The sequence below is a fragment of the Sus scrofa genome, chromosome 8 (genome assembly GCF_000003025.6).
Source record: "Sus scrofa isolate TJ Tabasco breed Duroc chromosome 8, Sscrofa11.1, whole genome shotgun sequence".
NCBI lineage: Eukaryota > Metazoa > Chordata > Mammalia > Artiodactyla > Suidae > Sus > Sus scrofa.
The window spans coordinates 10,681,582-10,698,417 of record NC_010450.4 but is presented as its reverse complement, the minus strand read 5'-3'; the positions used below and the strand labels follow the sequence as shown (position 1 = coordinate 10,698,417).

At 42.2% G+C, this 16,836-nt stretch overlaps 1 protein-coding gene across 3 annotated transcripts in view; it reads right to left on the bottom strand.

The window, feature by feature from the left end:
- Positions 1 to 16,836, bottom strand: part of C1QTNF7 (C1q and TNF related 7) — a 98,132-nt gene that overhangs the window by 58,144 nt on the left and 23,152 nt on the right. The window contains exon 1 of one of the 3 annotated variants that reach the window (XM_021100291.1): positions 4,192 to 5,741. The gene's annotated coding sequence lies outside the window, so the exon portion shown is untranslated. 3 annotated transcript variants of the gene reach the window in all.

The window sequence follows — 16,836 nt, the reverse complement described above, 5'->3', positions numbered from 1 at the left end:
TCTCCACTGCCAGTTCATTAACCCCAGAGTCCTAATCTCATCCTCTTCGCTCTTAGTTTTCAGTCCTTAGATTCTAACACTGGAGCTTGTTTTCAAAACGATTAAAAAAAATCTGCTTGCAATTTGGAAAGATCATATTTTTATAAATTAAGCAAAAACCCTTACATATTCGAGAATCGAGAAGGCTGACCTGTATATTTTAGGCTGCCATGCACACAAAATTCTCAGTCTAAGTCATAGATCTATAACTGTGGTTGACACTACGATGCCAAAATGGGGTAATTAGACAACCATCTGGATTGCTACAGCCAAGAACACTCCAGCCACAAGTATTTGGCAAACTGGAAGACAAAGACTCCCCTGGGATAAGTTATCTAAATGGCAACCTTCACTTTGGATGGATGCTGTCTAAGCCCCAAGTGAGGTCTGCTACACCATTTTCAGAAAGGAAACATTTCAGACCAAGGATTGTTTTTTTAAAGCCATGCACATGACTTTGGGCTAATAGAGTGTTGGATCGGCCAACTTCTGGCAGCTTTGCCTCTTGGCTCCGCAGACATATGTACAATTTCAGACTTGAAACCACACATGAAGTCACTGGGAAGCTACACAATTCATCCCTAAAAATCTGCCATACGGTGGTTCTTGTCTTTTCCAGAAATGTAATTCCTAGGAATTGTGATGATTTGAGCTTTTAAAAGAAAACAATTAATTAATCTTCATTCACTTAGGACCTACTCATTTGTCTTTGTTGAGAAAACCTTTTGAAAAAAACCCCCAGAAAACAGAATGAAAGAAGGAAATAACTGCAGTATAGTTTGGGTTGGGGATTTTTTTTTTTCTTCTTTTCGTACAATTACTCATGACATAGGATCCTAAGACAGGGGAAGAAAATGACAAAAGAGACTTTCAGGACTGTCAGAAGCCCCACTGGTTTCCTCAACTCTGCAGTTTGTAGGTGATGAAACTGAAGCCTAACAGGTTTCAGTGACTTGTCTAGTGTCACGTGGTGAGTTAGGGGCTAACCATGGCTTTTGTGTTTTTCTTGTGATTCAAGACCACGCTAACCGCCACTTCCTCAGTGAGGAAACCCCTGACCAGCTCAGCTAAAGCAGTAGCTCCTTCCCCCTGCCCGCCCCTCTAGTCACTCTGTCTTATGGTCAGATTTTATTTTCTTCATAGCACTGATTAGTCTCCCAAATTACATTCTGACCTATAATTCCATGGTCTCCGCCACTAAAGGTATAAAGGCAGATATTTTGGCTCCTGTTCACTGCTGTATCTAGAATAACACGTGGCACAGTAGGTCCTCAGTTAATATTTGTGGACTGGATAGAGGGAGGAAGGGAACTCCTGTGCATTGGGCACCTACCAAGGCAGGTGTTATGCTGAGTTATTAATGTCACTACACACACGTGAGAGGTAAGTGACCTGCCTGGAGTCTTGCCATTAGAAAGTGGCGAAACCAGAATTCAAGGCCAGGGATATTTCACTGCAAATCCTAACATTTGCCTCCACAGGAAATTATTTCCACTGTTGGGTGGTTCCTGCTCTACCACACCCTCCGTGACCTCTTTTGGAGGCATCTAGAGTTCCCAGTGTGTGTTTTGACATCCCTGCTGGCTTCTCTCTCTGTGTGTCTCTAGAGAAATCAATCTAATTCCATTTTCTTCGGCACAGTAATGACTCTAGGTTGCTGGTTCTCTGTGTAAAGTTTATTGAGTAATTTTCTCATATTATAGATGCAGCGCATGCTGTTCCAATATGGTGGGGAATTCCACTGAGTTGTATGGACTTATAATAAAAAGCCTCCAAAGGGAAAGAAGTCTACCCATCTGCTGATCACTGAGGCCTGATGCAATCAAAGGGGTTGATGACAAAAAGTTCTTCTGGTCACAGGGCTTAGAAGGGACACGTGCCAAAAGATGAGGAAAGCACCGGGATAGAAACAAGACAGTAAATAACTCTGAAATAATGTTGATTCTGACCACAGGGCAATCCCAACGCATGAATGGGGGCAAGGGCTCCATCTCTTGTCCGTTACAGAACTTTGCACCTTCCTCAGGTGAAGGTCCATCCACTTTTCCAAGATTACAAAACACACTGAGGAGAGTGACTGTCAAACTCTGATGCACATTGGAATCCTCTGGAGAATGATCAACACAGGGGCCCGGGGACCTGTGCTGGTTCATGAGGCACAGAGTGAGGGCTCCTGGACGACAAGCATTACCCTCCTTCACTGGCTCACTCTTCCCTCCAGGGGGCGATATGGGTCTGACACGCCCCAGAGTGTGGGGTTCTGAGTCCAGAACGTCAAACACCTGTGCTCAGACTTAAGACTACAGACTTATGGTTACCAAAGGGGGAAAGGGGGGCAGGATACATTGGGAGTCAGGGATGAAGAAATACATACTACAGTACATAAAATAGATAATCAACAAAGACACGCCATATAGTTCAGGGGACTTACTCACTATTCTGTAATAACCCATATGGGGAAAGAATCTGAAAAAGAATGGATCTATGTGGATGTATAACTGTCACTTTGCTGTACACTTGAAACTAACACAGCATTTAAATCAGCTATATGCCAATATAAATTTAAAATTAAAAAAGAAAAAACAGCAGACAAAAACAATCTGTGCCCAGCCCGAGCCCTGCTTGTGTCTAAGTGTGTGACTTTGGGTTATGTCTTCATGTATCTGCATTTCAGTTTCCTGGTCTGAATCCTCACGGTCAATGGTCAACAACACTTACCCAGAAGGCCACTGTGAGGGCTGGATAAAGCATGCGTGGGAAAGAACGCAAGGGGAGGAGGCGGTGCTTAGAAACGTGGACTTCCCTCATTAAGATAAAGCAGATCCTTTTCTCCCAAACCCAGCCCTGCCAGCCATCACCCATGTGGCGGTGGGCAAGTTACTTAGTTATCACTAAGATGCATTTATATCTCACCTATTTCTCATATACGAGAGAGAGAAAAACAATACTTACATTAACGCTCAAGCTTCCTAGAAACCCTGCTGTTATTACCTTTATTTCATAGAAAGAAAACCGAAGCACAGAGGCATTAAGTAACCAACCCTGGGTCACACAGAGGCTAATCGGGGACATGTCTCCAGGTGCACTAATTGAGAGCCACTGCTTTTTACCAGCGAGCCACCTGCTCTGAAGACCACACAACACAGGGCAAGTCTTGGGCCAAACACAGGGCGACTGCTTGGTAAATGTTTCCCAATATTTGAATCATTTCCTTTCACCTTCCAAACATACATCCTTCTGTCTACGGTTCATGGCACGCACGTGTTCCCTGCAAACACAGGGTTCTTGGGGAGGCTGCAGGGACTCGTGGAACAAAGGTTGATCAAAGAAGATCTATTTCTTTTCAATGAGCTATATTCCTGCAACTACTTCCCAGCCCTTAACCACAGTCTGATTTGAAATTCTCATAAAAGACACATGCACTAGTACAATGCATTATTTATGAAATGAAACATTCCATTCGCAGAATGACGATTCATACAAACCCATAGTTTTACCCACACGGGTTTGGCATTTACGTTCATGCGTTGCAAGGAATGCCTTTATCCAGCTCTTCCCCCCAGCCATGTGCAGTGAGGGGCACATTTATTTAATAAAATAAACAGCACATAAATCAGCCCCCTTAACCAAGCATACACTGAGCGTAAGATTTATACTGCCACCTGGAAATCTCCACGGCACACTATGAGCTTTACTGCTTTTCTTCTTCTTCGATTAAAATCCTGCAAAACGAAGGAGACACCTTCGACTTGAATTCTGCGGCTGCAGGCCTGATGACTGCTCTGTTTCTCAGGGGGAAGCGGCGGAGCCCTTTCTGTCTGCTCCCACAAGCGTGCACACCAGCCCCACACTCCCCTCGAGGGTGATCTATAGCCATGAAGGAACATGACTGCCAAGTTCAGGGCTGTTTGCAGCACTAACCCAGCAAAGCCGCCGCCGCCGACACTTTCGCTTTCCCTCTTCTGCTCAGCAGACTTTCCCCAGAGGAGGTGTTTCCTTGAGTAAGGAACACCCCCCCACCCCCAAACCTCCGAGAAGAGCCGCCGATGAAGACTATCATCCATGTGAGCCAAAAGACTCATCTCGGAAAAAAAAAAAAAATACCAGCCTGAAGAGGTTCATTTCAATCAGGAGAGAGGACTCTTTACTTACATGGCTCGTGAGACCTTCCAACAGCTGGAGTCTTTGAACTCTAGAGCGCACAGATGTGGAGCTTTCTCTTGAAATCCCCTTGCCTTTGGCAGTGGGGAAGGCTCATGGCTCTTTGGGGCCTCGGATTGATAAGTAATTTCCTGATTCATTTCAAAAGCATCCTCCCAGGCCTCGAGCAGAGAGAGCGCGACATGACCTCGTTGTGCAGAGATGCTGTGGCCTGCACAGGCCTCCCCGTGGTCCCATCGAGCCTGAAAGAAGGGTCTGTGACTCTCACAAACAAAAATAAATCTTCTCTTCCATCTATTGGCATTGGCTCACTCCCTAGATCGTACTTGAGAAACAGTGCAGAGTCTGGATGATATTTGCTCTAAAAGTGTACAATTCAAGGGCCAGGGCATCTCATGTTTCTTTGCTGGGGGGAAATCTGAGCACTTTCAGGGTCTTCAAGATGTGTTGTATGCTGTCTCGTGAACCACGTTCGAGAATGTTCTAAGAGACCAGGTGATTTGGTCCTTGAGTTTACAGAGTAGGCGCTCAAGCCCAGGGCTGACAAGGCTTGACCGGGATCACAGGGGAATGCATGGAAGGAGTGAAACCGAAGGGCTTCCCGGGGGTCCAACCAGAGCTCTGTCCCCTGGAGGGACGTGGAGATAAACTCAGACGGTTGAGATCTGGCTCTTGATCTTTAGGATACACGTCACTGGATGAAGTGCTTAATACCTCTATGTCTCAGTTCTCCCAGCTGCAAAATGGGAATCCTGACAATAGCTCTCCTTCCGTGGTCAAACACACTGTGAAGATGCTTCATCAAGGATGAAAGCAATTACACCAGAGGCTGCAAGGCTATCAACCCAGCTGCATTTCCACATGTCTCTTCCTCTTTCCATTCTGGTATTCCACCAATGTTATTTTTGGCTAGAAGAAGCCATCAAGTGATTTTTTGGAGGGGGAGAAGGAGTATATTGGTCAGAAAATGGGATGGGACATGGAGAAAACTTCTGACCTTGGACAACCAGGTCAAGGTCAGAGGACAAGGTAGTATGTGGCTTGACATTTGCCATGAAAAGGACTCGGGGTCTGGAATCAGAAAATCAAGGCTTCACCACTGCCTCTAATACTGACCATCCAAGGAAGCCCCATTTCAATAATCCAAACCATGGTTTTGTCCCTGGGGGCATGGCCTCTGTCCCGCTGTGCTTACCTCCTTTTGCTGTGGTGAGAGTCACAGGAAGTCTCCACTGGGATGGGGCTTCTCAATCCTGTGCCGGCTTTGCAGTTGGAAAGCAGTGTTTGCCAGCGTCCTGCACAGCGTGTCACAGAGAAGACATTGTTGATGGAATGGTGTCGTTCCCATCTCTCATTTCATCCTGGCCAGGACCTCGGCCCATACCCTGCTTCTCAGCCAAGGATGCAGGATTCTTGGCTTTTTCTTTTCCCCTCTTAAGGAGTGTATTTCACCTCTTTTCCCTTGTCATCCCATCTCTTGGCCACTACTGGTTTTCTTACAGTTTAAGTGTCCTTCCGTTTCTCATGTGATGGTAAGGATAAAAATGAGGAGTAAACATTCTGCTCAACCACATTCTGCTCAACATTCTGCTACAGCCTTGACCCAGACTGGATCCAGTTGCCAGTAGTCACAACCGAACACCAGATCAGTCAAGGTCAGCATCACCTTTGAAAATGCTCTACCCCAAAGCCAGCGGATGATTGGTGCACTCACTTCCCGTGCATTTTCATGAATTCATTCTTTAAATGTCAGGGCGGTTAAGGCTCACACTTGATCCTCTGCAAGAGCAATGTTCTAATCCTTGTTTTAGTCGGCTTGGGCTGCTATAACAAAATATCATAGACTGATGACTTCAACCACAAAAACGTATTTTCTTACAGTTCTGGAAGAGGCTGGAAGCCTGAGAGGGAGGTACCAGCTGGTTAGGTCCTGATGAGAGCCTTTCCCTGGGCTGGTAGATGACAGCCTCTTGCTCTGTCCCCACACGGTGGAGAGAGTGAGGTCTTTCTCTCTCTCTTCCTCTTCTTCTGAGGCCACAGTCCTGTTAGATCAGGGCCCCACCCTTTTGATCTTGTTTACTTTTACCTCCTAAGGACTCTTTCCAGATAGAGTCACGTTGGGGGTCAGGGCTTCAGTGTAGGAATTTGGGGGTGGGGGGAATATAAATTCAATCCATAGAGAACCTGGAGAAAGTGAGAGCCGAGAGCTAACATTTATTGAGCTCTTACTGGGTACAAAGTCCCACTTGTTTCTTTTCTCAGTGAATTCTCACACAGTTATGAGAGGATCGTAGTGCCTTTTCCAGGGTCACAAAGCTAATAAGTGGCTGTGTCCAAAGGTGAAATGTGGTAACCAAAGCCCTGCTCTTTTCAGGACACATTCTGCCTCTACCTCCTCTTCTCGCCTAGATTCTGAGCCATGAACCTCTATTTTTTCCTTCCTGCGAATTCCCAGCTCAGGATATTGTTGCCTAGAGCATTTGAGAGGGAAAAGAGGGTAAAGGGGGCTCTGTGGTTTCCCTCGGGTACCCAGTGAGCTGGGATATGTGTTTTCAGCTCAGCATCATCCATCCCTTTCTAGTCTCTCTTTTACAGACCAGGGAGGGAGAGTTTGGAAGGACATTTCCCAGAATCCCTTGCAGGCAGGATCCCTGATCAGAGCCAGCCAAGGAGGACACTCACAGGGATGTGAGAGGCAGAAAGGACGAAGAAGACATTCTTGGTGGCAGCTGCGGGCAGAGTGAGGACAGTCAAGTGATGCAAGGTTTACAGGTGCTTCTGTGTGAAATCCTGGAATCACACAGTAGGGTAGCTTCCCAGCCATCCTGCACTTCTGAGTTTCCAGCAAAACAGCATGTTTTTTCTCCAATTGTTGGTTCCACAGCTCCCCCTTTTAAAAAGCTTTTTGTTTAGAAATAATTACATATGATATCACTTATATCTGGAATCTAATATATGGCACAAATGAACCTTTCCACAGAAAAGAAAATCATGGACTTGGAGAATAGACTTGTGGTTGCCGAGGGGGAGGGGGAGGATGTGGGTTGAATGGGGTGTTGGGTTAATAGATACAAGCTATTGCCTTTGGAATGGATAAGCAATGAGATCCTGCTGTGTGGCACTGGGAACTATGTCTAGTCACTTATGATGGAGCATGATAATGTGAGATAAAAGAATGTATGCATGTCTGTGTAACTGGGTCACCATGCTGTATAGTAGAAAATTGACAGAACACTGTAAACCAGCTATAATGAAAAAAATAAAAATCATAAAAAATAAATAATTATAGATGAATCAATCAGTGTTTATTGTATATTAATACAGTGTATAATAATCAATATTTTACAAATAATATATAATAATATTTTATAATTATAATTTTAATTCACAGAAAGTTGAAAAATGCATAAAAACCAAATAAAACAAAACTAGCCTCCAATAGTGACAACTTACATCACCGAAATAGGATATCAAAACTAGAAACTTGCATCAGTGCAATTGTATTAACTAGCCTATAGAGCTTATTCAGATTTTGGCATTTTTTGGTTGGATTCATTTGCATGCTGTAGAGTTCAATGCCAATTCACTCCTATGTACAGATTCTCTGCAATTCTTTCAAAGATTGTTTAAGGCTTTGATTCCTTATCTTAAATCCTACGTAGAGTGATTTTCCTACTGAACCCTGATGGGTGTGATGGATAATTTCACACCAATATATTTTAACCCTGTGGTTACATTTTGTTTCTTATACTCTATTATGTTCATTCATTTACTCAATTAAAATATTGCTCATTGGTACTTTTTTCCCATCTGCATTTTTACCCATTGTTTTTGCCCAGGGCATTGTCACATTACATATAATTTATCACAACAGATTTTTACCTATTTCTTGGACTTTTAATTGCTACATTCTCAAAGTTGTCCTTATCATAGTGGGTCAAAAATACAATACTATTTTAGTTATTCCTAAATAATGGCAAAGTCATTTGCATGTGATGAGACAGGAAACTGCTAATAAGAGGTATAGGAACTGGGTTGGAAGAAACAAAGTTATCATTATTGACAGATAATGCAACTTTACACCTAAACAATGCAAGCACTTTTAAAAGGTTATTAGAAATAATATACACTGAATATGGGTGTCAGATAAAAAATAAATGCACTAAAATATATTTCCTATAGCCTCAAAATAATCAGAGGATAGAATTTTAAAAATTATAAAAAAAAAAATCCTGGTGATAGCAAACTGAGGCAGGTTTCTCTGCAGAGGAAGAGGAGATCATTCTTTCCCTAACTCTGGGCTGTGTTTTCTCATTGGGCCCTTAATCAGCTCTTGTGCAAAGAGACTCACAAAACCTTGGTTATATATATATGTGTGTGTGTGTGTGTGTGTGTGTGTGTGTTATATGTTAAATATATATATTTATTAGTTATATATATATTTATTGGTTAAATACATATATTTCCCCTTCTGATTCTTACCTCTGACTCAATAACTACAAGTGATAAAAATCTGGCCTGGGGGAAGCCAGTTTAGCAACAAACGCTATGACACACCCTTTGTCTCTATGGAGCTAGTAGACACATTTCTCTTCGAAGTGCTCCAGTCTTTAGAGATCCCCCTTGGTTTCAACATAAATTAAAAAAAAAATGATTTCCCCTAGATTATTGTAATGACTTGAAACTACATATTTCAGAATGTGATCTTTATTACATTCCCCATTTAGTTGGCTTTTCCAGAACAAATGAACTGATTGCCCTATAGGACTATGCAAACTTTGTTCTCTCTGCTAATGGACTTAGAAAATCTTGACTGATGTTTTTAAAGGGCTAGCACTGTTCATTGATTATTTTTAGGCACTGTCTTAATTAGGCTCAAAACCATATGAACAGAAAATTGAAGTCATTTAACCAAAATCTTGAGGCTACCAAAAAATAGAACTAAGATAAGAACCAGGAGATGAGGCTCTAAGCCTTTTTTTTTTTTTTTTTTTGGTCTTTTTACAGCTGCACCTGCAGCATATGGAAGTTCCTGGGCTAGGGGTTGAGTCAGAGCTATAGCTGCAGGATGACACTACAGCTACAGCAACACCAGATCTAAGCTGGAATCTGTGATCTATGCCTCAGCTTGTGCAATGCTGGATTCTTAACCCACTGAGCAAGGCCAGGGATGGAACCCCAGCATCCTCAAGGGGAATATGTTGGGTTCGTAAGCAGCTAAGCCACACTGGGAATTCCTCCATGCCTTTTCCATGCCACCACAGTACACTGCTTTTCTTGTGGATGACAATACTTTTCTTCCCACAAAGGTTTAAAAAGCATTAGAGTCTGAGAGTCAGCCTGGGCTTTCTAGACACTGCTATCCATGAGCCCTGATTAACTGCATTAGCTACATCATCTTAGTCTAGCTAACTAAAAAAGTAAATTAGTAGGTAAGTGTTAGGTTAAAAAAAGAGTACAGATAGTACCATGTACTAACAAAAATTTTGAAAGTGATGTGAATGTCATTATTTGGAAAACCCAAATGCAGTGGAAGTCCCAAGCAAATGATCTTGACTTGTGGATGAAACCCCTGTCATGAGGGAGCCTCTGGACTTGCCTCCAAAGTGGAGTTAATTCTTCGGACGTCAGCACTTTAATAAGGGCCACAAAAGTCTCATCATGCTCCAAAGTTTCATTCAGAAGGCTCTGTTTTCCTCAAGGATAGCCCTCCTTCAAAGACTAGACTTTGCTTTCCTCCTAATTTTATTTTAAGGTTTTGATTGAAAACATTCAAATGCAGGCCTGGCTTCAAAGCATAGTTTGTAACCAAGAAGGATTTCCTGGTTTACATTGCTTAATTAATGATAATATTGATTTAAAAGAAGAAAGAGTTCCCAAATCCCAGCAGTTTCAACTAGTAGTAGATGCAACCCCTATGTAAACAGGGAAACCGACATGTCCCTTGAAAGAATTCATTCTCAAGCCCTTCCAGTCTCCAGTCTCCTCATTTCACAATCATTGTCATCTCTGCTTTGTTTTTTTTTACCCCCAGTTTTTTCATTCTTCATGCTCAGCCTCATGACCATGCTGTCTCCATAAGCCCACAGTATTTGCATATACACTTCTTGTCTTAATCAACAGTGAAGTTTCCACTTACTTGGTGGATTATCCAGGATAAATATATTTACTGAGGCTGGCTTGTTTTCATCAAACAACACATAACAGCTCTTTTGAAGATCACAAATAAAATCTAAATCACATGTCATTCGAAAGATAAATATGTCGCCAAACAAGAAAGGAAAAGAAAAGGAAGAAAATGAGAGAGAAGGAAAAAAGATAAGAAGGAAGGAAGATAGGAAGAAAGGAAAGAAAGAAAGGAAAGAGGAGAAGGGAGAAGGAAAATCATTGAAAGAAAAAAAAAAAAAAAGAAAAGAAAGCAGGAGGAAGGGAAAGCAAAGGAGCAGATCCTATAAGTCCAAATGAAAGACGTGGCCTACACATTTTTCCATGGGACTATCTACCTACTATTTCCATGGTTTTGGATGTACCATAGGGCATCGTTCTTCTATGGATGCAGCAACTAATAAACTGACCTAACAAGACCTCAGTTGCAGCTAAGATTTATAGCTATAAGTGCCATCTTTGAGCAGGGTGACCAGTTATCTTGGTTTGCCTGGGACTGAAGGGATTACCCAGATGTGGGACTTTCAGTTTTAAAATGGGAATAGTCCAGATAAACCCCGATAAACCTGGGACCAGGAATTTTCCAGGATGCAGGACTTACCATGCGAATGCCAAGAAAGTCATGGGCAAATTGAGAAAGGTTGGTCAGTGGTCTTACATCCTTTGTGTACAGTGTAGGAAAGTCTTCTGCTAATTTTAGCACATCTTCCATGTCCCAGAATCTGTGCTCAGGGTTGTGCACACTGTAGTGAGTATTTATTTCTTGCTGGCCTAGCACCCCAGGATTCTTTGGGTACTGCTACCCTATCTCATGAAGTTCTAATCAGGCTCTCACGTACAGTGCTCTTCACTCCTGCCATCTCTCTGGAGGGGAGAAAGTCCACCAGACTGACTTTCCTTTCTCATCTAACAGTATGATGGAAACCGTGATTAGCTGAGGGCTGAACATGTAAGGCAAGAAAGACAGCCCTTGGGAGAATAATCCTTTTTGCTTCTACAGAAGATAATCCTTGGACCTGATCATGAAGATGATCTTGTCCACCATGGATGGCAAAGTCACTAGAAGGAGGTGGGGCGGCAGAGACTGAGAGAGGATAAAGAGCATCATTCCAGCCCCTGAATCTTCCCACACGTGACGCTAACACCATTCCTAAATTGCCCAAGTACAAGAGCTAATGCATTCTTCCCCCTTTCTAAAAATTTCTAGCTTTACGGATGTAAAACTGACAAATAAACATGAAAGATATTTGAAGAGTACGTTGTTGTGATTTGACATCCATCTCTTTTTTTAAAACTAGTTTGATTTGGATGCCTGCCTCATGCAATAATAGAGCTTCGACTAGTGGACATACACAGATTTAAGTCTTCTATCCCAGACTGAGTCCCGTGAAACAGGTATAGGCTGAACCACATGAAATCTCCAATAATAGACTTCTCTTGACTTCAAATTGGCAATTTCATTTGGTTCAACTGAAGTGTTATTTCCATTTTATAGATGAGGAAAAAACTCAGTGATGATAAGTAGTATGCCTCGTGTGTTGTGCATTTATCGAGAGCAAACCCAGAGTCAAAGCCAGATCTGCCTGATTCTCAAGCACACAAATACATTTCCAGTTGTTGATGCTGCCTGAAAAAAGAAATCTCTTGAGAGCTACACTCTGTTATCTAACAAATGCCTTGAAAAGTCGCTAGTGACTCATACCCTATGTATGAAGTTATGTATAGTGCCAAACACCTGCTTGTCGCTTCTAAAAATCTGGTTTCACCGGATGTTTTGTGGAGAGAAATCAGATACATAAGGGTTTCAAGCAAGACGGAAACCCATCTACCCTGGTGTGTATTTACACTGTTTTAGGGACAAAGGGCCAGGCAGCCCAATATCAGATTTCCAGATTTACTCCAGCTTTGGTTTTCACTATCAATCAAGAGATGCAATTTGCATTGACTCTCTGAACAGAGATGGTTTAATTGCTTCCCCCTAATTCAAACCTAAGGCATTTCTAAGGCAGCTGTGTCAGTGAGACAAGCATTCTGGGTATTTTCTTTTATCATTGGCATCCCATGTATTTTCCCACTGATGCAACAGAAAGATCCTTGCCCAGAAAAACATTTCTTTTCCACGGCGGTGTCCTACATGCTCTGAAAACCTCAGATTTGGAGATGTTCCGATGTCATTTTTTAGCATTTATTATATGTGAAGCTATTACAGTTCAGGATTGCCTGTTAATTTTAACGAATGTTAGAGAGATGAGTCTTGTTACAGCGCAGATGCTATTCTACAGTAAATGTTTTTGGCATTATCTGCTGTGCATCTCTTTTCTATGAATTTCTCTCCCCCTGCATGGTGGCAGGCCAGAGTTATCAGCTAAGGCAGCCAGTAGTGCTGCAGCCTAATCAATAACTCCAATATGAGCATTGATTTATTTTTTCTCATCATGATAAGTTTGCAACTTGCCCAAGGTCACACAGCTGGTAAATGATGAAGCAGAGATTCATTCATTCAACAGATATCATTGAGCTCCTACTAGGTGCCAAGCAAAAGAATGCTGATAAAAGCCAAACCAAACCAAAGGCTAGTTATGACTTAGCTGATGAAGTTGCAAATGAAAACAATATCATTACAGCTCTGGAGAGAAAATCAAAAGGGAGACCATATATCAAAAGCAGGAAAGTTTTTTTTTTTTTCTTTTCTTTTTATGGTTGCCCCTTTGGCAGATGGAAGTTCCTAGGTCAGGGACAGAATCAGAGCTGTAGCCACAACTAGAGCAAGGCCAGATCTTAGCCGCATCTGCAACCTACATAGCAGCTTGTGACAACACGGGATCCTTAACCCACTGAGCCAGGCAAGGGATCGGACCTACATCCTCACAGAGACAATGTCAGGTCCTTAACCGACTGAGCCACAACAGGAACTCCTCAAGCAGGGAGGATTTCTAATAAAGGCAGCAGGGTTGTTTGCCAGAGGTTGGGGATGTGGACACATTGTCCAGAACCAGAACAGTAGCCAAATTAGAGGATAGAAAGGATAACTAGATAATTCAAATATAGAGGCACTCCAGGTGAAAACTGGTGTTGCATTGCTAGAGAGCACAAAGAGAAGAGAAACCTTTGAAACCATTTTTTGAGCATCTATTCCATGCCAGGCATTGTCACATGAGAAAAATCCACGTGGCGCGCTTCTGAGAAAAAATGCATGTCTTCTCACATTTTGCATCTCTCTGGATATCATTTTCTTTGTGTCTACTGCAAGGATAGTATTCTTTTTTTCCTTAGGATGGTCTTAGTCTGTATCTAACACATTTTGGGCCCTCCATGAACGTTAGTCGTCTTGACAGACTCAGTTCATTGCTTCTCAATGTTGAATCTGCTCTTTCTCTTCCTAACAGAGGGCTCATCTCTTTGGGGAGGCAACGGGACCCAGATAATGCTCATCTCCCCAGACTCCCTGTGGCCAGGGAGTCACGTGACCCACCCAGTAGGGACAATGATATGTAAGCAGAGGTTGATGGAAAACTTCCCAAAGGGGAAAGAAAGCTGGTGTCATCTGTTCAGATTTTGTTCTTTGGATTTTGCCTTCATGCAGAAGGCAGTCATGACATTGATGCTGAGAAAACGTCTTGAGATCATGATAAAAAAAATAAAGCCACATACCATGATGGAAGAGCAGAAAGAAACCTGGGTCTCTAATGACCTTGTGAAGCCACAGTACCTACTGTGGGTTTGACTGCACATCTCCAAACTCATTTTTTTTTTTAAGGTGAGAAACATAAGCCCCTATTTAGCTAGGCCACTGAAGTTGGGTTTCTGTTCCATGAAGTCACACATTCCCTATTGACACAGCTCTAATCCGCATTCCCATCCTGCTCTTAGTATGGAATACTTTCAGATTTGTGTATAATACTTCATTGTTGCAAAAGATTTGGCCTCTTTTTGAACAAACTTTCTGGAAGATTTCATATTTCTTTCTAGATGAGGCATGATTTGGCTGCAGTATAACAAAATTCTGCTTGAAAGAAAACACCAATTAAACATGCTTAAAAAAAAAAAAAACACCCAAACATCCAATACACAATCACGATAGCCTGCAAAAACAGCTCCAATCTGGCTGAATGGCCGCGATGAGCTTTTTTTCACCAACCATGGCAACATCAGAGAAAACAGAGAAATCAGAGCTTAAAAGAAAAAAAAAAAAGATCTAATGCAAACAAGAATTAATGAGATTTCTTTTAAGGCTTGCACTCCTTAATCCTATAACCTTTTTTGGGGGGGGGGCACACCTATGGCATATGTAAATTCCCAGGCTAGGGGTCAAATCAGAGCTGCAGCTGCCAACCTACATCACAGCCATGGCAACTGGGATCCAGGCCGCATCTGTGACTTAAGCCACAGCTCATGGCAATGCCAGATCCTTAACCCACTGAGCGAGGCCAGGGATCAAACCCGCATCCTCATGGACACTAGTCAGTTTCTTAACCTGCTAAGCCATGATGGGAACTCCTAATCCTACAAGTTACTATTAAACTGTTTGGTTTAGTTTACTATTTACTAGTAAAGTGTGGTAGATAAAAAGGAAAGAATGTCAAGGCAGAGAATCTAGTCACTTACCAGCTGGACGATTTCGGGCAAGGCTTTTTCGTCTGTTTAGGCTTTAGTTTTCCAGACTGCAAGGTCATGATAACGAGGATAACATCAATAATCATACCTCCTTGAAGAGTTGATATACAAAGGACGGGGAAAGGGAATCTGTAAGTACTAAAATATTTCACAAGCTTTCAAAAAAACAGGTCAAGTGGGAAATAGTGCCAAGTTTGTCTAGTTGCCTCCTGGCACGGATGCTTGGTCTTGAGGTGTGACATTGAGATGTTGAAGGATATATGTGCTGTAAATTCTCTGTTGAAGGAGAGCCGTGAAGATCTGTCATGGTTATAATGAAGTGTTTCTTGCAAACATAGGCATCAATCATTAATGGCAGAAGGAAAGAAACCAAAAGAAGGAAGAAAATGATCATTTCTCTGAGCACGTATTATGGCACTTTGGTGTTTTACGTGTGGGATCAACTGTAATTAATTGGAGGTGTGAAGCTGCATCCACAAATCTTCTGAGGACAGGGCTCCCACATTTACATAAGTGAAGTAACCCTGGATGAAAAGTTGGTGGGATGGCATGGCTCAGTAACAAGATTCAGGAATGCTGACTTAGGTCCGGAATTCTCGGTCTGGACCAGGCTTAGGAGAAAGGTCTGGGACCGGAAGTTGGGTTATTAGTCACTCACTGAAGGATGAGAGTGTCCTTAACTTTGGATTAACCCTGTTTATCTGGAGGGAAAGAGGGGAAAAGAAGGTGTAGCCATTAAGACCCACACCAGCTCTCCATACTCACACCTCTTGGGTAACAAGGGCAAACATTTTGTCATGTGGCCAGCAAAGCACTAAACACTTTAAATTATTAACTCATTCATCTCAACTCGGTGAGGTAGGTACTATAACGATCCCCATTTTCCACATGAGAAACCTGAGGAATAGGGCACGTACGTGACTTGCTCAAAGTCACCCAGTTAGACTGGACTTGAGGCAGCCTGGCTCTAGGGCCCTGCATTTCGCAATGATGTTATTTTTACCTCTTAAGGGGAGAAATAAAGCAGAACATATGTCTGACAGCTGGGCTTTGAATTTTGAGGATTTCAGATCCATGAGAAACTCCAAAGAGTTCCTGTGTTTTCTTGGTGAAATAAAGGCTGAAATATTGCCCAGAGATCCTTTTAGCTTTTTAGTGAATTGAAATGTAACTCTCTTCTCCTTATTCTTATCCTTATGTTTCTCCTTATTCTAATGTGAGATTTAGGGATTTGGGAAGACATCTGGAATTTATTTATGCCATTCGGGTTTTGAAATTCAATAGTAATTTCTTATAATGAAAGAGACAAAGAAGTCAGAGAGGGCCAGATTAGCGAATCTGACACAAAGGGCATAGATTTGGAACTAGGCTTTAATGTCTGCCAAAATATTGCTCCAAATACCCTGGATCATTCCTCTGTAAAAGAAAGAACACATTTTTGAAATTATTTTGACCCTCTGTATATAGGTCAATGGAATGGGCTGTATTTCAGGATTTTCCTTCTTCTCCAGATAGCCTACATGCACAAGTGATTAGCTTGCCTGTGCTGAGATTAAATACGGCACCCAGACAATTAGAAACATATCATGTTGACGGTCCCAGTTTTTCATTCAGATCTGGAGGCGGCTTCAGAGACAGGCAACCTCGACTGGTTTTGTCACTTGAGTAATTTTTGGATCATCTCCCCAATCAGTTTCTAAACCTGGAGGATATCTCTCAAGCAGAAGGTGTAAGGTGGAAAATTGGATTGTGATGATCGTTGTACAACTACAAATGTAATAAATTCATTGCATAATAAAATAAAAGAGGTGTAAGGTGGAAAGCAGTGATAAAAATTGGGGATATTGCAGATGGTTC